The 5,894-nt window shown below is 36.6% G+C and overlaps 1 pseudogene; it reads left to right on the top strand.

Annotated features, from left to right (window-relative positions):
- The first annotated feature begins 274 nt into the window (after positions 1–274).
- Positions 275–393, top strand: LOC149064723 (5S ribosomal RNA; annotated as a pseudogene).
- The last annotated feature ends 5,501 nt before the right edge of the window (positions 394–5,894 follow it).

The raw sequence follows: 5,894 nt of genomic DNA, 5'->3' as shown, positions 1-5,894 counted from the left end.
CAGTTAGTTTTGAGAGGGCATGTTTCTCTATATTATGTCACAACTATTGTCATTTATCAGTCATTTGCTGATTGTTGTTATATCCACCGCAAGGTCCCGTTCAGCAAAAATGCGCTACAAGGAAGAAGAATTCTATCTGCTTTCATAGCGTAGTGGTAGCGAACTCGTCCGGAATTCAAGAGAGGGTGGGTTCGAGTCTCCATAGAGGCACAGGTTGATTTTCCTTTCACAAAAATCAGTATATTCACACAACCAATTTCCAGTACATCTTGAAGCTAAAGGCCATGCCATGATGAAAACACCGGTTCTCGTCCAATCACCGAAGTTAAGCAGCATCGGTTGCGGTTTGTACTTGGGAGGGTTACCATCTGAGAACACCGCGTACTGTTGGCATTGTTTCGCTCTTTGCGCGCAAGTGGCATGGTGGTATGATGCTCATCTGCTACTTTGACGGTTGCCGTCAGGTCCCGGGTTCGAACAGAGAAAAGAATATATATATATATATATAACAAGATATTTTCCCCTAACGAGCTTGAGGTAACCACCATTAGATGGCGTCTTCATTTCCACCCAACTCGTTATTGGTAATAAATTACAATATAGCGATATTTGCCGGAGTTGGAGTGTGATGAAGTACATGTTGTAATAACCGTTGCAACGCATACCGATATCGGTTAGATTTCACTGCATCGCCGGTGTCATACAATCTTCATTGTACTACTGTGCTGTGAATTTTTCAGTACCGACTTTTTAGTAATGATTTGAAAATCATTTTGAAAACAATCATTTGGAGACATTCACTTTTTTTTTTTGCAAATGATCCAACTCAGCTTACGTATGGAATTTCCCTCGTGACGTAAGATGCAGTGGATGTCTTAAAAAGAATCCTCCCATATTGCGCGCGTACATGGTCCTCTTTTATTCCTACCACTCAGTACAAACCGAAATTCGAATTTTTCCTCTCCTCTCCCTCACAAGCACTTTCATTCGCGAGTTGCCCAGGAGAAGGAGCTCTTGTCTTCGAGGACAGAATAAATTTGCTTTGAGTCGTCCGTCGTATTTGGCATGCAAAAAAGCCCATATATATGCGGCCGCTAAAGTGGAAGCCTGAATGCAAAGAGTGTATGCTCTATTTCCTTTGACTCCCGAAAAGCCAACATTTCTGTTATATTTCCTCTATCTCTGAGAGTTATCTGCTGCAGCGTTGACACAACCTTGGAGCTTTCAGAGTATTGGCCGCTCACAATGCTGGCACTTCGAAATATCGAACTGTAATGAACTGCATTACTTTCTCTTCTCCCCCTCCCCCCATTCGGATATAGCACGAGATAATGTATAATCTTGCACGAAATAGTATTATCTGCAGTCAGATTATATTTGACATATAGTTCAATACCGATGTTCTTTCGATAACTTTTTTTTCTCCAGTCACATGTACGTAATGTTACGTAAAATGGTATTAATTTTCCGAGAGATTGTATTCGTAAAACGATACATAAATTAGCATTTTTATGCAGACCGCCCCCCCCCCACTTGTACTGAAACTTCCACTTAACGAAATGCCAGCTCCAGGAGAATTCACAGAAAGTACCATGTTTTGCAAAATGCAATATTTATCGAGACATTAAAGATGTGAAATTACTGTGTTTTACTTATATATAAGTGTTTTTGATGTCTGCGAATATATCTCCTCAACACGAATCCAATGATTCCACTCTGGGCTTTATCACCTTTTCCGGTCTAGGCGCTGGCTCGCGGCCCACCTTCGTAACGAAACTTTTTATGATATATCTCGAGAGGTTTGCAAATAGAAGCCAATGGTATCGTCTGATACTCAATTTTGAGACAAATCCCATGATGCCAATCCGGTTTTAACACATCTTCCGGTCTGTGCATTTGGCTCGCGACCCGCTTTCGTAACGAAATTGTTTTACGCTGTACCTCGAGCAGTTCACAACGCAAATAGACGACACGAATATCGTCTGGTAGCTATTCCAAACACAAATACGTATTGCCTACCACACGATTCAAAGTAAAGCAAACTTATTCACATTAAAACTTGCGGCCGTGTTACGACACCGCTTATATACCACAATTGTTTTTCCCCGTTTATGCATCTTGGTCCTGGAAAAGGTTGAATAATTATTTTTTAAATTAAGTAATTTCATCCAAGAGGGTTGAGAAGTATCTAATTCCGTGGAAGATTGGAAACATTTTATTTTTCGAATATCTAATAAAATAATCTGAATGTAATAGAAAACAATCCGCTAATTTCATTTCATCTGTGTACAGTTCCTAAAAATTAAAATTTTTGAGCTAAGTTGTGATAAGTTTCTATAAGTATTTTCAATAGTTCTCGAGATATGAGCGTAAATGCTCATGAACGCTCTTTAAAGCCTTTTGTTTCACAACTTTTTGCGATCGGGCTCAGTATCGTCAGGTGATTTAAAAGACGTTCTCACATCAAAAAACACACACACACACACAACGTGCTATAATCCTTTCAGAACCTGGTGCTAGAAATACGTGGGTTTCTCTCGTACACATTCCTCTACGGAATTTCTAACGAATTGGTATATTTGAAAACACGGCAACTTGAGAAATATCCATGTGTACCGTATAACAAATGCAGTCTAGGTTGGTTAACTGAAAGTCCAAAGTTGATGTAAAAACGTTCGGTTTATCCAAAATTCGAAGTATCCAATTATCCCAAATGTGTTAAATGCCTACTAAGCCACACATGCACCTCATCCATATTCCTCTGCAGAACTTCTACCGAATTGGTACACGTAGGAATGTGCGTGTGCATATTGTGAACCTAACGTGAAGTTTATTTATGTGTAGTGCTGTCACCTGCATCAATTTTTTCTAACTATGAGTGAAGTATAATGATTGAATAATTGTCTATTTAGGAATATGTTGCTCTCTCTCTCTCTATGGCGACACTTCTTATTGGGGAGATCGGCTCTAATTTGCGCCTCTTGCTTTTTCGTTATTGTAGAATTTTTTCCTTTGACTTTAGGGAGTCGATCACTGATTTAGTAAGTAGTTTGTGTTAGAAGTATGATGAAAAGAACTTTGGAGTTCATTAGAGAGCAACACAAAGTTGAACTATCAGGAGGTTTTTTAAGATGGCTTCTAGGAGAAAGTACCTCCGCAGGGCCGTAACTAGAAGGGGGGAGGGGCAACTTTCCTGGGCTGAAAAATTTAGGGGGGGCAGCAGTGTGTTTTAGGTGAGAACAAAAAACCCCATCGCAAAATTATCGAATTTTAAAGCTGTGGGAGCGGCTGAATCATATTTGCCCCGGGCGACGAAAATCCTAGTTACGGCCCTGCCTCCGGGAAAAGTGTGATTTATTGCATAAAATTCAGCAATTAACTGATAGAAAAAATTGTATGTTAAAATGAAAATACCCTGCATCATCTTGGGCTGAAAAAAAAATTTAAATGAAATGAATTGTTCCGCGACAAAAAAACTGAAAATTTGAAAAATCAGAGATTTGCTGACACTTGTGTTTTTAATGCATTTTTTTGAGTGCCAAAAATTCAAAAAAACACTTTTGAAATTCCAAAAAAAATTAATATTTTGGTCTGAAAGAGATAAAATGTTTCTTCAGCAGATAGAACCAGTGGCAGGAAACGTTCGTGGTTCCAACTTGAAACCGCTAGTCACATGAGAAATGCAAATGTAAAGATTATTTCATTGAAAAACCACTTGGCTATGTTATAAAAGTCTAAAATTTATTATAATTTAGTCGCAATGGCAATGACATTTTTTACAGAATTTTTGCACTTTGAATTAGATTTCCATTTTCGTACTTCGTGAACCGCACCTATAATCATTGGCAATAAATGCTAAAAACTCAGACACCAAATATCTTCGCAAATATTGCATAAAAAATGATGAATATTTCATTTTAATGATTCTCAGAACAGAGAGTATTTACGTTTATCAACCCGTCAACCCGTTTCCACCAAGTGTCCTCATTTGAGAACACAGCCAGAATTCTCTCCCTCTCTCGACATTATATAATTATTAAACCCGTAATGCACATGCTACTAAGTAGCACGGAACCACGACACTTTTGAGTATGCACAGTCAATGAGATCTGAGATCATTGGTAACATTTGCGCGAATGTTCCAATTTGTTTACTATTTACATTTGTTTGATAAATACAATCTTTAATTCTCTTAAACTCTTTCAATCACCATTTCACAGAATTTGCACTTTCTGAAGTGAAATTTGCTCATTTTGTTCTTTTTCATATTTTAACATAGTATTTGAAAGAAATATACAGTTTTCATTCTTTTCAGACACTCGTCCTAAACACACCGTATATTATACAGTACGTTTATGACTATTCTTCCAAAAATTATCTTTCATGAAAAGTTAACTATAACAAAGTGTATTTTCAAACTTGGTACCATATAATTATACTTAATTTTATTTTATTCCCGTGCTTCACTCTAAAACACTCAAACAACTGTTTCATTGATACTTTATCAAGCCCATGGTGATTACTTATAATTTAAAATATTTACTTAAACTCCCCAGATACGCGTGCGGGGTATTTAAAATATATTTAAATATATATCCCAATATTTTTTTTACGATCATTATCCGTGTTTGCTATTTAAATTAGTGTATAATGTCTCAGAAAGAATACTTAAATATAATAAAAATTAAGACGCGTTGTGAAATGATGATATACTCTTGAGAGGAAAGTGTTTTCTTCTCAAAAATTCCCGAAAATACGAGACTCGTGTCGACAAATTGCATGAGATAAGTGCTGACATTTTTAAAACGAATTATAATTGCAGATTTCGGTACGTACTAATTATTCTCGAACCGAAAGGTTTCGGAATTTTTCCCTCCCTCAAGGAGAGAAAAATTCTTGGCTTCATTAACGTTTTCAGCCGAAATCTTCGTATCAACCTGCTTACAAAATTGTTTCTGTCAGCATTTATATCAATATACATATCAGCACGTGCAGTTATTACGAGCCCTTAAATACAATCCGACAGAATAAAAGCTTTTATTTTCACCCTCGATATCAATGACAGATACTTAAGCCGCAATTAAGTTTGCAACGATGGCAACGTAAGCTCTTCTAAGCAGTAGGATACACTTTATCAATTTTTCGCAGCGATATCTTTTCCAATCCAATACCAAAACATTGTAACCACTGGAATTAAATCAGTATTATTGAGCATTTATTATTATAACGTCATTTCACCATGAAAGGTTGGTTTCATTCTTTTTTCTGGACCTATTTAGGATGATTGAGGATCATTATTAATTATTTTACTGTGAAAAAAAAGTTTTGTTAAAATTTTTAAGGAAATAAATATATGAGAAAGAGAAGAAAAAGATATTGGCTGGATATCAAGCTTGGTTTTATAATGTTAAAATAGGATTTCCAATAGATTTTAAATTCACCAAATCTGGAGCACCATCTCTGATCATATACGGTTGAGTTGAAAGATTGGCGTCTAACTAATCGTCGCTGATTGGCACCTAATTAATATACTTACCGTTACCACAGGCGAAACAAAATATCGCCGCTAATTTTAGACCAACAACGGCACGTTATGGTTAACTACAACAGTGTTGTTCAACCGTTGGTCCGCAGACTGATCCCGGTGCTCGGAAATTTCCTGCCGGTCCTCGAAACATTTCAATCATCTCATATAGCCGCTGCATACAGTAATTTTAGATTTAAATTTAATACAGGGTAGACGAGAAGTTCTGGACACATTTTAAAATCTGATAATAAATTAACCAATAGACATAAAAAATTTACAGCCTACACTGAAATACTTATAGCTAAGGCCGGGATTACACTACAAAGGTTTTCGAAAATTTATTTTATAACATTTGAAAAGTTCAACT

This window comes from Pholcus phalangioides, unplaced genomic scaffold (genome assembly GCF_987345545.1).
Source record: "Pholcus phalangioides strain wild (caught in Gottingen) unplaced genomic scaffold, Ppha-v1.0 ptg000042l_1, whole genome shotgun sequence".
Classification (NCBI taxonomy): domain Eukaryota; kingdom Metazoa; phylum Arthropoda; class Arachnida; order Araneae; family Pholcidae; genus Pholcus; species Pholcus phalangioides.
This window is presented reverse-complemented; position numbering and strand designations above follow the sequence as displayed.